The 14783-nt window shown below is 40.7% G+C and overlaps 1 protein-coding gene across 7 annotated transcripts in view; it reads right to left on the reverse strand.

Annotated features, from left to right (window-relative positions):
- The window catches only part of LOC144593628 (intersectin-2-like), a 143343-nt gene extending 129091 nt beyond the window's left edge, over window positions 1-14252 (reverse strand). For 6 of the 7 annotated variants that reach the window (XM_078399493.1, XM_078399496.1, XM_078399492.1 and 3 more), the window contains exon 1: window positions 14117-14252. The gene's annotated coding sequence lies outside the window, so the exon portion shown is untranslated. Of the gene's footprint in view, window positions 1-10735; window positions 10808-14116 lie in introns of those variants that run through there. The other variant, XM_078399488.1, reaches the window with a different exon arrangement.
- Window positions 14253-14783: the final 531 nt, after the last annotated feature.

Consider the following 14783-nt stretch of genomic DNA (forward strand, 5'->3'; position numbering starts at 1 on the left):
GGTCCTTCCCTCTCTTTTCTGTATCTGACTATATTGTCAACTTTAAAGCCATCTTATATTTTCATTTTTCCAAGAAATTAAAGTGATTTGAAATTAGCTTGGCTATCAACATGACAACAAATTGAATGTACCTATGTGTTTGAACGTACTTTATCTCAGACTATTTAGGAAAAATAGAAAATACACTCAACACGCTAGCAATAATTGATTTCTGACCAAGCGGCCAAACATATGACCTATCACATCCGGTTTTATCTGTTGTATGTAAGGGGTTATGGTGAGATGGCAAGAGAATGGGGTTAGAAGGGAAAGATAGATTAGCCATGATTGAATGGCAGTGGACGATGGGCCAAATGGCCTTAATTCTGCTCCTATCACATGAATTTATGAACTTACCTCTATGAATCCTATCTCTAGCATTAAAGTTAAAATATCACAAAATACGGAAATAAAAACAGAGAATACACAGCAGGTCAGGCAATGTTGATGGATGAGAAACAAAGGTAATATTTCTGATCAAAGACTGGGAAGGAGACACGAGCTTATTCAGCCTCGGGGAGGAGGGTGGGTGTCTGAGGGGAGGGGGAGGAAAGTCTCTGAAAAAGGAAAACCAGAGAACACATGGGGATAAGGAAGGTTAGGTTATCTCCACAATGAGGGCTCACTGGTGCAGACCAGTGGCACCAGCGCCAAGTTTTAAGATGAAATGACACAAAGTGCTGGAGTAACTCAGCAGTCTGAATCAGTCTGAAGAAGAGTCCTGACGACACCTATCTATGTTCCCCAGCAATACTGTCTGACCCCCTCTGAGGCACCTTGTGTCTCTTTTGTGTATTAACCATCAACTACATGCAATGATAATACCTTTCTCGGTTATAACGGACATACTGCAATAACGGACATCTTCCACCCCCCCCCCCCCCCCCCATAGTCCGTTAATAACGAGGGTTTACTGTACACTTAATTCAAAGTGAATTACTGTATCACATCATACATACTCGGGGCAATTTACAGAAGCCATTTAACCTACATACCTGCACGTCTTTGGGATGTGGGAGGAAACCGGATCACCTGGGGAAAACTCACACAGTCACAGGGAGAACGTACTAACTCTGTACAGATGGCATCTGCAGTCAGGATTGAACTGTTTCTCTGGTGCTTTAAGGCAGCTAATCTATCATTGCACCTCAGCTCCAGCATAACCCTGTACTCTTACATTCAATGCCTTGGCTAATAATGCCAGCCTAAGGTACAATGCCTTTTCAAGATTCAAGATAGCTTTATTTGTCATCCAATATTGGACGAAATTCAGTCACCCACAGTCCAACAATAAAAGCATTAAATAGGCATTAAAATTACACAACCCCAAAAACACACAAAAAAAGAAACATCCATCAAAGAAACATCCATCACAGTGAGTCTCCTCCAGTCCTCTCCTCACTGTGATGGAAGGCCACAATGTCTTTTCCCTTCTCCTGCTGTCCTCTCCCGCGGTCAGGTTGTTGTGGTTGCAGGCCGCGCTGGACGGTCCGCAGCGGCCCGAGCCTAAGGCGAGTCGCAGCCGCTCCCGCAGCCTCCGAAGACGGCCGGCTCCGCCGATGATAAGTCCAATACATTTTCCACAAGTGTTGTACTTTGTCCAAGGTCAAATTACTGATCACATACCAGAAATACAAACAAGAAACCACAAATACCAGCCACTATTTCTCTTGCCTCATGGCCCAAACTATGCTGTTATACAAAGATCTAAACGCACAAGACCACATCACATTTCCGCTGTATCAAGCTGCAAACTGCAATCTTCCCCAACATTCAGACCTCCTATTCTGAAAGACACATTTTTACTAGAAGTGATGCAAATGTAACAACCTGATAAAATTAATATGAACTTTTCAAATAAAACATGCTCACTTAACCATAACAAAGTCTCTTTTGTTTTAAACTTATTTAATTCCTACATTGAAGATAAATTCTAAATAAAACAGGGATAGAATCTATTTGTTTGGATTATGTTGTGTGGTTAAGGTATTAACTTCATCCATTTGCACTGAATTTCCAAAGCAACACTGAATGAAAGGAACAGGGCTGAAGAGAAGAGGAAATAAAATAAGACTACAAGATTTGTTTATTTGGTTTCCTTATGGGAACGTGTGAAGCATATAAGCCCGTTTACAAGGTTCAGGGCTAGAAAACTGGTTATTTTTTAATTGCTAAAAAAATAAATTTACATTGCACCTTTCATGAAATTAAGGCACACCCAGCTGGATTACATCCAATGCCATGCTCCTGAAGTGTTAAAATGAAGGACATATTCCTCTATAACACTGCAGACCAAACGTAACTACCATAAAACAGTTTCAGGTCTTTTTTGATTCAATAAGATGCCTTTACAAGTACTAACATCCTGCTAACATAAGAACACTAAAAAAATAAGGACTACACTATTTGATGCCTTGGGTTAACAATGGATAATTCTCAACTGCAATGCCATTTTGTCATATCATTGAATCCTTTGATTTCATTGGTGTTTGGACACATCAATCTGTTTTTAATGCTATCGATGATTGAGCTCACTCAGTGCTCTAGGCTTGACAATTGTGAAGTTTCACCATCCTTTAAGTTAAAAAAATATCTCATCATATGAATCCTAAATAACCTATCCTTAACTGAGACCATAAACTCAGAACGAGAGAAAACATTTCTCTATGTGTATGATGTCCAGCCCTCCAACGTCAAAAATTAAAAACACACATTTCAAGTGGTTTAAGATATATTGGGCAGGATATATAGCTCCTCCTGAGCCACAGCATTACATTCATGAAAACACTGCAAGCTGTGAAATGAGCAGCATTACACCAAGTCAATAGGCATGATAAAGTCAACTCTGTTTATGGGGCTGTAAAAACACGTAATTAAAGTCATTTCCTGAAAGGAAGCTAGTTCTACTTTCATATCAGAAATGGTGATTGTGTGTGAATTTGAATGAGGCACAAGAATATTTTCAAACTCAATCCTGGCATAAAGTAAAAAAATGAAGTACGTTTCCAGCTCTGAGCAACAGTGACTGCATAGTTTACTCAAATCAAAAGAACTGGTGCACAAAAAGACCCTAAAAGTAAAGCCAAGGAGTAAGAGATCAATTTATAGCAAGAGATTGTTTATAGCAAGAGATCAATCATGAAATATCCGTCCAGAAAAGGATGCCCTATCAAGCATGCCCAATATATGCTAGGTCCCAATAATCAAGTTTTTGCAGAGAAACATATTAATTGTAGCCATTACTCTATGAAACTGACAGCAACTTTGGTATTTTTGCAAAATTAAAGCTTCCTATGGAAATCTTTAAACTGTGAAAATCATTTCAGTTTACATTTAACCACACGCGGATCCCCAAATCAAGAGAGTACATTTGCACAAAATACATCTAAAAGTAACTTGACCTTGCTCACTTGCAAAACACACAAGACAAAAAGTCCAAAGAAAACATGTTCATCAATTTTCAGTCTTCCCACGGGCAGATAAAACCCTTGGCACAGAAATTAATGGCGAGGTCAGCTCAATACTTGGAGAGAAATCAGAATTATGAGAGAGAAAAAAAAATCAGCTCCTAATGTAGCTCCACAGTTGATGCTATATTCTGAGTCTTTGTGCCTGTGATGCTGCTGCAGGCACCATTTCTCATGCTACCTGTGCCTTGTACTCATGCACATGGCAAAAAACTTGAATTTGAACCATATCTTAAGAAATAATTTCTTAATATACTCTGCTTTCAACTTTGGGTGGTGGGTATACAGAATGAGCTGCCAGAGGAGGTAGTTGAGGCAGCTACTATAACAACGTTTAAAATACGTTTGGATAAGTACATGGATAGGAAAGGTTTAGAAGGATATATATGCCAAATGGAGCCAGTGGAGTCATAGAGTCACTAGTCCCACCTGCCTATGTTTGGCCCATAACCCTCTAAACCTGTCCTATCCATGTCCCTGTCTAAATGTTTCTTAAACATTGCGATAGGTGGAACTAATGTAGATGGGGCATTTTGGTCAGCATGGGCAAGTTGGGCCAAAGAGCCTGTTTCCGTGCTGTATGACTCTATATAGGATAATAATCAACCTATCATTTTGCTCCCATCTTCCCTCCAAATCAGAAAAAGTTAACTCGGCATAATCCAGGATTAATGGAATAGAAGATGGATGTTTACATCATGTGAACAATTCTTTTGCTCTTCTATCAGGTGAAATGCAAGTTAGTGGGAGTAGGTAAATGAAGCACATTAAATGTCTACTTGGGTACAATACTTCAATCTTATACTAAACCACTGAACCTAAATATCACCTGCTAATGCACATTTAACTTATTGTTCTGATTTAAAAAAATTCAAAGTGCATAATTAATAACATGTCCCTTCTTTCTCCAATGCACATTGGGAGAAAGCTGATGGAATCATGACCAGAAAATATTACTCTCATTTTAATTCAAAAGCAGTGTGTACATCATATTACTGCAGGCCTTTGTAGTCAGCTATACAGCATTTGGCAGCAGTACAATCTGCCAAGAGCACACCAGGCGCTCCAGATGTTATTTTCAGATTAGAAAATTAATGCAAGAAAAACAACTGCAACAGAACAGCGAGAAATCAAACAGAACAATTACAGGACGAAAACAGCTATTTTTGTTCAAACTTGCAATTTATTTGTCCTGTTGTGCCATGTTCTTAGTCAGAAAGCACAAAACAAAAATCACTGTCTTTAAGTTTCTTTGCCACATGGATATCACTGTAATATTGACATATTCCCAGAAGTCTGTCTAACTGACATAAACAATTATTTTCAAACAAGTTTTTTTGTTCCTGTTGAATATAAAATAAAACAAAAAATGGCACACTCGGAGCAATAAATACAGAAACCATTGACAGTACCTCAGCTTCAGACCTGATACCTCCAATTACACCCTATACCGAACAAGGAAAACAAAAAAATCAGTATATGCTAGCTACTATATTTAGCTTATTTGTCACAAATACCTTCAGGACAAATTGCTTTCATGGGCGGGAACCTTCCATTGCATCATGCATTTAATATTTCCATTCAGGAAAAACGTTCTGCACAATACTTTATTGAAGTACAAAACTAAATTATAGACATTGCTATCAATACTTCATTTGCTACAGACCAATCCTGAATTGACATATTGCACGAATATAGGTAACCATCCAGAGATAGATCTAGCTGAGAAATCATCAGTTTACATCATTTCTATGAGACTATGACCCTGATTACTTTTGCAACAGGAAATATTTAGGCAAAACCTCTTACAGAAGATTCAGAACCATAACCTCAACCAGTCTGTGGCTGATGTACACAATTGGCAGAAAATGATGATGTGCATCCTTTTGAACCAGGAACAAGCACATTCCCTATGCCAAGTACATGAGCCAAATACAGTGTTGCCAGGCATTAGATGTAGGCTGTGACATGTTCTGTATAGTTTTTGTTTCAAATCTCCTGATTCTACAGCTTTTTGATTTTCATCTCCACTTCTGATGCTATGAATGAAGGAATATCATTGATAACAGATGATTGGATCTCAAATACTCCGATGCGAAACAAGAAATGGAATGATTAACGTCAACAACCACAGTCATCGTCTTTTGTGAGATACAACTCCAACCATCAGAGTGTTTCCCCCTTAATTTTGGTCAGGTAACTCGAGTTTTATTAGAGCTCCTTGATGTGACATTCAATCAAATCCTATCTTGATGGGAATCTTCTTTACATGAAGATGGAAACTTCTTTACATCGGCGAAACCAAACGCAGGCTCGGCGATCGTTTCGCTCAACACCTTCGCTCAGTCCGCCTTAACCAACCTGATCTCCCAGTGGCTGAGCACTTCAACTCCCCCTCCCACTCCCAGCCTGACCTTTCTGTCATGGGCCTTCTCCAGTGCCATAGTGAGGCCCACCGGAAATTGGAGGAACAGCACCTCACATTGACTTCTCCAACTTTAGATAGCTCCTCTGTCCCTCTCTTCCCCCCACCTCCCCTTCCCAGTTCTCCCTCTAACTTCCTGTCTCCACCTATATCATTCCTTTGTCCCGCCCCCCCTGACATCAGTCTGAAGAAGGGTCTCGACCCGAAACATCACCCATTCCTACTCTCCTGAGATGCTGCCTGACCTGCTGAGTTACTCCAGCATTTTGTGAATAAATACCTTCGATTTGTACCTGCATCTGCAGTTATTTTCTTACAAATCCTATCTTGATGTCATATTTCACCACTGAAATTCAGCTCATTGTATCATAGCTAAAGGATAATGGCGAAGAGAACTGGAGCCAAATGTCCTTCACAAAACCAAAACTGTACACCGCAGTGGTGCAATCAAATGTATTTTTTTTTAATGTGTTTTCTATTATTTTTAAAAGGTATAGATACAGCATGCAAATAGGCGTTTGCCTCACGTAGTCCATGCTGACCATCAACCACCCATTTAATTAATCCTGCACTAATCTAATCTAACTTTATTCTCTCCATTTGGTCATTAATTTGCCTACTTATAAACTGATGGATAGTTGTTATCAATACGAAGAAACACTCGGGTCAGCAGGCGACTTTTTCTACTGCTTGCTTTTAATAAAATTAGATCATTGAATCTGTGATAAATATGCAATATCAGCAAACTAAAATTCAAGACAGATCAACAACATGACGTGTTGAGGTAGATCAATTAACAACCCAATATTCTTTCAGCCATCCACAAGGCGACATATGAAGTTGAATGAATACAATAGCTTATCTTTTCAAAAAACTAATATCATGAAAGAAAGACAATTAGGATCCATCCTATATAGAGACCTTGCTGACCAGGGAGATTCCCTCGCTGATAAAGTCCAGATCTGACGTTTTTGACACCTGTCCCTATACCTCCACCCTCGACTCCATCCAAGGACCCCAACGGTCTTTGCACCTCCTCCAACCTCATCTACTGTATCCTCTGTTCCACGAGTGGACTCCTATATATTGGCAAGACCAAATGCAGGCTCGACAATTGTTTCGCTGAACACCTCCGTTCAGTTCGCCTAAAGCTACCTAATCTCCCGGTTGCTAAACACTTTAACTCCCCCTCCCATTCACCACACTAACCTTCCTGTCCTAGATCTCCAACATTGTCAGAGTGACGCCCAGCGCAAATTGGAGGAACAGCACCTCATATTTTGCTTGGGCAGCTTATACCCCAGCAGTATGACCATTGACTTTTCGAAGGATAGCGGAGTCAGGGGGTATGGGGAGAAGGCAGGAACGGGGTACTAATTGAGAATGATCAGCCATGATCACATTGAATGGCGGTGCTGGCTCGAAGGGCTGAATGGCCTCCTCCTGCACCTATTGTCTATTGTCTATAACTTCAAATAACCTTGCTTTCCCTCTCTCTCCAGTTCTTCGACCAGTCTTACTGTCTCAGACTACATGTTATCTCTGTTTGTTTTTTTGTTACCTTCTCCCAACCAACAATAATCTATTCTACATTTTCCTTAATCTACATTTTCCTTGATCTCTGTCCCTTTTTCACACCTTACACTTCCTTATCCATACACTTCCTTATCAATGTACCTCCCTCTCCCCTGACATCAGTCTGAAGAAGGGTCTCGACCCAAAACGTCACCCATTCCTTCTCACCAGAGATGCTGCCTGTCCCACTGAGTTACTCCAGCATGTTGTGTCTATCTGCGATTTTCAAGAAAGATGATCCTGCACTGTAGAAGTAGGACAACTATGATCTCTGCAAGGCTATCAGGGATGCCAAGAGAGTATTCCAAAACAAGTTTGTGGTTCTATTCAATCAAGTGAATGCCAGGCAACTGAGACAGGGCCTGAATATCATTACAGACCACATGCACCAATTGAAAGTGATCTCTGCCAACACTGCATCTCTACCAGATTAGCTTAATGCCCTTTATGCCGGTTTTGAATAGGCAAACAAAGTTCCACTGAGCTGGCTCTGTCCCGTACATTTCAGAAGCAAAGTCAGATCTGCTCTCAAGAGGGTAAACTCTCTGAAAGTGGCTGGTTGGAATGGATCCCTGGATTGAGTTCTGGAATTGTACACCAGTCAACTGGCCAGTCTTCAGCAGTCTTCTTTCAACCTCTCACTTCAACAATCTATTGTCCCCATCAGCTTCAAGAAAACCTCCATCAATAACAGAGTTCTGTCTCAATTACCACAACCCAGCAGCTCTAACATCGACCACAATGAAGTACATTGAAAGAATGAAAATGGCTCACATCTGCCCCAGTTTCCTGCACAATCTCAACCACTCGAAAATCTGCATACAGGAAAAATAGTCTACGGAGGACACCATTTCTCTTGCATTATGTTCAGCTCTGGATCACCTTGGTAATATGAATACTTATATCAGAATGTCATTCATTGACTACGGCACAGCCTTCAACACAATAATATTAGATAAGTTCATCCTTAGACATCTGTACCTAGGTCTTGTGGGCGTCCATCTGCATCTGGTTTCCGGAATTCCTGATAAGTACACCTCGGTTAAGAATCGACCACAACATTTTACCCTCCCTGATCCTCAACACGTGTTCCTTGAGGTTATGTGCTCAGTCTCATGCTTTTCTCTCTGTACGCACACTCATGACTCTGTAGCCAATTCAATCTTTATGTTTGTTCATTCCACTGTTGTTGGCCAGACCAACAACAACACAACAATAAATCTAAGTACAGCAAAGAGATCGAGGACCATGTACCATGGTGGCAGGACGAAAATCCTAGCCTTTCACGTCAGTAAGAGGAAGGAGTTGATTATTGAGATAAGAAAGTGAGGAGAGGGAACACAATCTGGCCCTCATCAACATTGCTGCTATAGAAATGGTTGACACCTTCAGATTATTCGGTATCGGTATCACCAGCCACCTAACCTGATCCCTTCACACTGATGCTGTAATCAAGAAAATGCATCAGGATATTTACGTTCTTAGGTGCCCGAAAATTCTCACCATCTTCTACGAATGCACCATAAAAACTATTCTGCTGGGATGCACCTCACCCAGGTATGGCAACTGCTGTACTCTTGACAGGCCGACCTGCTTGGTTGAACGTGCAGGATCTAGTGAACACAGCCCTGTCCTTCATAGGCATGTCACTTACTTCCATCACCATGGTGCATTGCATTAAGAAGGGTGGAAGTATTATCAAGGATGCCTGACACCTCGGTCATTCTTTTTTCTCTCTTCTACCTTCTGGGAGAAGATATAAGAGCTTAAAAGCTCAGATATCCAGACACGAAGCTTGTTCCCCATAGCAATCACATTCTTGAATAAATCACCTCTTTCACCCCACTTTTCCCAGATGTATGCACACGTTCCCTTACTCTTAGATTCATAGTCATATGCCGCGGAAACAGGCCCTTTGGCCCAACTTGCCCACACCGACCAAGATGTCCAACCTACACTAGTTCCATCAGCCTGTGTTTGGCCCATATCCCTCTAAACCTATTCTATCCACGTACCTGTCTGAATGTTTCTTAAACGTTGTTCTTAATCTATCTCTTTTGATTGTTCCAATATTGTGCTTTAGTTTTTTGGATTGCAATACAATCTTGCACCATTCTGCTGTTTTGAATTCATCATTGTATTTATTGTTATATTTATCATTATTGTGTGTATTATTTACCCTGAGGTTCATGTGAACAGGAAATTTTATTGCACTCTGGTGTACATAACAATAAGCCAAACTAATCCAATTAGGTCATGGGCTTTGAATGTGTACAATTGTGGCTTATGTAACATTGGGTGTGTACCCCTTTAAGAAGCATAACGTGACCTGCTGCTCTGTGTTGACAGAAATGTTTCAGAAGGAAACTAGGCACAACTGGTTTGCTTCTGTGAAAGTAGTGTACAGTGTAGATGTTGTACCTTCCTGTGTTTATTTTAATTAATTGAGTACCTTGTCATTAATATGAATCCCCAGCTATCAGAGATGAAGGAAGACAATAAGAAAACTCAATGGCAGAGATTTTGCTACGAATGGTATCTGCCTACAAATCTGTACCTATTTGCATGACAAATTATTGAAATGATGAACAGATATTGTGGTACGAGGCTGACAGGAAATCTCAAATGAATAAACAGCAAGTAACTCTGCTTAACCCCCAATCAGATTGAAGGACTGCACGGTAACAAGCACAAGGTTTGAGAAGGCAGTTATTTTATCCCTTGCTCTGTCGGAGAAAGAGGGGGAGAACAGAGATTCAGATAATTTGAATTTTAAATATCTTCAACAATTAAACTCTAAAAAATTGAAACCAAGAACTTGTATTTCTGATTTTCAGTACCCGAAAGATAAATTGACAATAATTAGCATACCAAGACATTGCTATGATATTTATACATATAACAATGAAACAACTTTCATTGGTTTAGTTTGGTTCCATTTCCTCAAAAATACAATGATTTCAACTGATATACTTCAATAAACTCTCAAAACAGCTTAAAATTGGGTCTATTTACCAGTTTTAGAAAATAGGTTTGTCTGGTTTTACTTCAGATTGCACCTCCTGTTATGGATCTCGCAAGTGAAAATGATTCTGCATCTCAAAAAAATGCCACTCTAATTGTACACACCAGAATAACCTTTAAAATGTATCTTCTCATTCTCCTCCCACTCCCAACCCCCATGTTCCCCCTGCGCTCCTGCAAGCCTAGATAATTAAAAGCAACTTACTGCCACCATTTTCAAATGAAGAAGGTGAATTCACCACGTCCAAATGTATCTCACAATTTACTCATATGGTTATTGCTTTCAAGAGGTTCATGATTCAAAAGTAGGTATCTTCTTTGGAAAAGACAGAGAAACAGATCAGGATTCACAATATGTATTTAACTACAGAAAATGCAAATTCAGTTTATGATGTCATGAAGCTATCGCCATTGGAGTATACGCGTACTGCTAACTTCATTGGGCAGTTATTGTCTACATCATAGAAAATAAGTGCAGTGTTTGTACTGATGCAAAATGTTTTGAATGTCCACAGAGAAATAGTTGGCTACAGCTTTACTGGAAACTACATTTCAAAACACAAGGGCTCAGCTGCAGAATTCTGCTAAAGGTTCAGCACTATTAAATCGGTGTTGTCTAATATGTTAGATGCTCGCCCACATGCAAATTTTGATTCGTACATCAAATAGGAGGGCTAGACATTACCACTAGACTTTGTTGCTTAATATATGCATGTCACTTAAAATTAAATAAAGCTATCAAATTAAAAATCTGTTAGAACTCATTTTCAATCATTGTGAATACTCTTCTTTCTTGGTGACATAGTGGGGGTAGATATTTATTTGGTAAATATACACAGTACATCTACCTGATTTGTATGAGCATAGGGAAAAAATTGACAAGAACTTGAAGGGAAACCTTTCACATGGAAGGTGGTGGCTATGTGGAACAAATTGCCAGAGGAAGTAGCTGAGGCAGTTAAAATAACAACGTTTAAAATTTGGGCAGCTACATGAAAAGGAAAATTTTGCAGGAATGTGGGCAAAAGGGACTAGCCTAGATGGAGCATCTTGTGCGGCATCAAAATGTTAGGCCGAAGGCTTGTTTCTGAACTGTATGACTCTATGATTCTGTTATGCTTTTCTCATGGGATTGGAGGATATGCTAAATAAGTTCTCAACAACACCCCGTCGGTGATATTTAACACCAATCTGCAGAACGATAAGTTATCCGCAATGAACGATGCAGAGTAATGCTAACAAACAAGATAAATCATTTTGAACATACAGGAGAATTAAGGATTACATCTTTTTCCACTGTATTTAGTTTAGTTTAGAGATACAGCATGGAAACAGGCTATTTGGACCAACGATCACCCTTTCACACGAGTTAAATGTTATCCCACTTTCTTAACCACCCCCTTCACACTGAGGCCAATTTAAACAGGTCCATTAACTTACAAATCAGCAGGTCTTTGCGATGTGTGGAGAAACCAGAGCACCTGGAAGAAGCTCATGCGGTCACATGGAGAACATGCAAACTTCACATAGACAGTACCTGGGGTCAGGATCAAACCCTGATCTCTGGTGCTGTGAGGCTCTACCAGCTGTACCACTATGAAAATTATTTAAAACAAACACAATAACTTGAATACACACCATGAACTATAATGCAGAAAAAAATAAATAGAAAGCAAGTGCAATATTCCAAATCATAATAGTCTCAGTAAAATTAATAACAAATTGTCAGATTATGGGAGAAAAACATCCAATTCACTTGCATTCTTTTGGAAAATAAACTTCAACCTAAGCTTGATGAGACTTTTTTACCTTAAATGTCTTCAGAAATTATTAACATGCTATTCATCCCTTGCAACAGTTCATGAAGGTGGATAATTTCTAACTATTCAAAAGAAAAAGGGAGGCACAGTGGTGCAGGTGGTGGAGATGTTGACCCACAGTGGTGGAGGCTTGGATTCAATGCTGACCTCGGGTCATGTCTATGTGTACTTTGGACATTGTGACAATGTGGGCTCTTCCAGATGCTCTGCTTTCCCCCAACATTCCAAAGACATGCACTGACAGGTTAATTATCTGCTGTAAATTGCCTCTATTGTGTTAATGACTGGTATGATAAGTGGGTGGGATAGTAGGGAGAATAAAAAAGAGATCAATGTAAGATCAGTGCAAAAGTCTGAGGAAGGGTCTCGACCCGAAACGTCACCCATTCCTTCTCTCCCGAGATGCTGCCTGACCTGCTGAGTTACTCCAGCATTTTGTGAATAAATCGATTTGTACCAGCATCTGCAGTTATTTTCTTATACTGGTTGATGGTCATCATGGACTCGGTAAATCAAAGCTCCTGTTTCAGTGCTGTTTGTTTCTTAGATTAACAAATGACAGACAATGGACAAATTAGCTTTACCAGGGATATTCACTTTCTTAAAATATTATTTTAAATACGGTGCTGTTATCCACTACAGAAGTCATTGAGCAAGACTTTATCATTTAAAAAAATATATATCGTTTCACAAGTTCCAAGTAAGTCATCCTGTGGTGTATCCAGTTCTTTACCAGACACAGGTAAATTATCACATTCCTACACGGGTGCCAAGCTCACTTTATTTGGTAAATAAGGGCCTCAATTTAACAATCCTAATAAAATACATCAGCACCTCCATCGGTTCAATCTTCCAACTGCTGAAAATCTACATGGTAAAGTGTGATTTCTAACACAGACAAAATGGCATTCACTGAATAATGGCTAACACACAAAGAAATGGGACAATAATAATTCATGCAGCAAAACAATTTCAACTTAATGCAGCCTAATTGATTAAAGCAAACTAGGAGCGTGAGCCACTTTTATAATAAAGATACCATGGATTATGGATAGCTTTTAATTTTGAGACAAGTTTATCAAAATAAAGGGAATCTAAAATTATTTTTTCAAAAATTCATACCTTTTCATAACATGGAAGTTTTAAATGAGTTGACCTGTTCCAAAGAAGCAGATCTACAGCCAAGAAAATTGCTGACATACATTTTTTTTTCTGCAATACTGTCCACTTATGCTTTATATTTTATAATCTCCGAAGTAAACGCTTCTATGAAATATACTACACATTTGAAATGATGTTGACGTTAGAGCCAGCGAATCAAAATGCAAAACCCGTGTTTAAAGGGAAGTAACAAATCGCCAACTAATCCAGCCAATTGAAAAAATGCTATGACTTCAGATGGCCTTGTTGCCCAAGCCAGAGTTGCACCCTGGCAACCCACAGCTCGGCTTGTAAATGACAAATACACAATATTAGCAAATTCAAAGCTTTCTCTGCACAGGAGGACCACAAATACAACCTTCCTCCTCTGCACGCACGCACGCCCACCCCACCAAGCCGACCACGTCCCTGTCCCTGTCCCTGTCCCTGTCCACCAGCTCAGCTCTGAGGCTGAGCCCATTCACGGCTCACCGACGCCGAGGAAGGTGAACTCTCCCATCGGGGTAGCCGCTCCAGCTGCCCCCGGACAGGGTAGACCCGCGGACGGCTGGTGACGGAGGCCCGACCCCGACCCCGACCCCGCCGGCAGAGCCCCCGAGTCTCACCTCCTTCCCTGCTGGGATCCGCGCCTCCTCCCCTCCTCTCCCAGCCCGGCCCAGCACGGTCCGGCCCAGCCGCCTCCGCCCGCAGCGCGGCAACCGCGATCCCCCTCCGACCTGTTGCGGAGCCGCAGTGTCAGAGCGATAACATGGCGCTGACAGCAGCGAGACAGGAAGAGAGCCCAGAGGGAGGAGATAGGGGAGGACCGGGCCCAGCAGAGCAGAGCAGAGCAAGGGCCGGAGAGGAGGAGGAGGAGGAGGAGGTAGAAGCAGCTGGGGGAGAAGTGAAATACACGAGTAGACCGGAGTCAGTCAGGAACAACCGTGGGGCAAATTGAAGGCCGACATCTTATTTCCCTCACTATTTCAAACATCTACCCAAATTGACTCAACAATCTCCGAGCCTCGATCATCTCTGCCAACTGTACTAATTCCGTCGTTTATTAAAATAGTGCGAACTCGCCACCCTTCCCTTCCCACATGTTCTTACTAAAAGTCAAAATCCCCTGAATATTAAGTGTTGATCGTTGATCCACAACCAAAACCATGTCTCTGACTCTGTAATGGCTGTTCGATTCGGTGTGTGCCATTTGGGAGAGAATTTGACAGCTCAGCAAGAAGGGTACATTCCTGAGACACCATAACAGATTTTGGGGAAGGTTGGACCTGTGCA

Source organism: Rhinoraja longicauda, chromosome 5 (assembly GCF_053455715.1).
Source record: "Rhinoraja longicauda isolate Sanriku21f chromosome 5, sRhiLon1.1, whole genome shotgun sequence".
NCBI classification, from domain to species: Eukaryota; Metazoa; Chordata; class Chondrichthyes; order Rajiformes; family Arhynchobatidae; genus Rhinoraja; species Rhinoraja longicauda.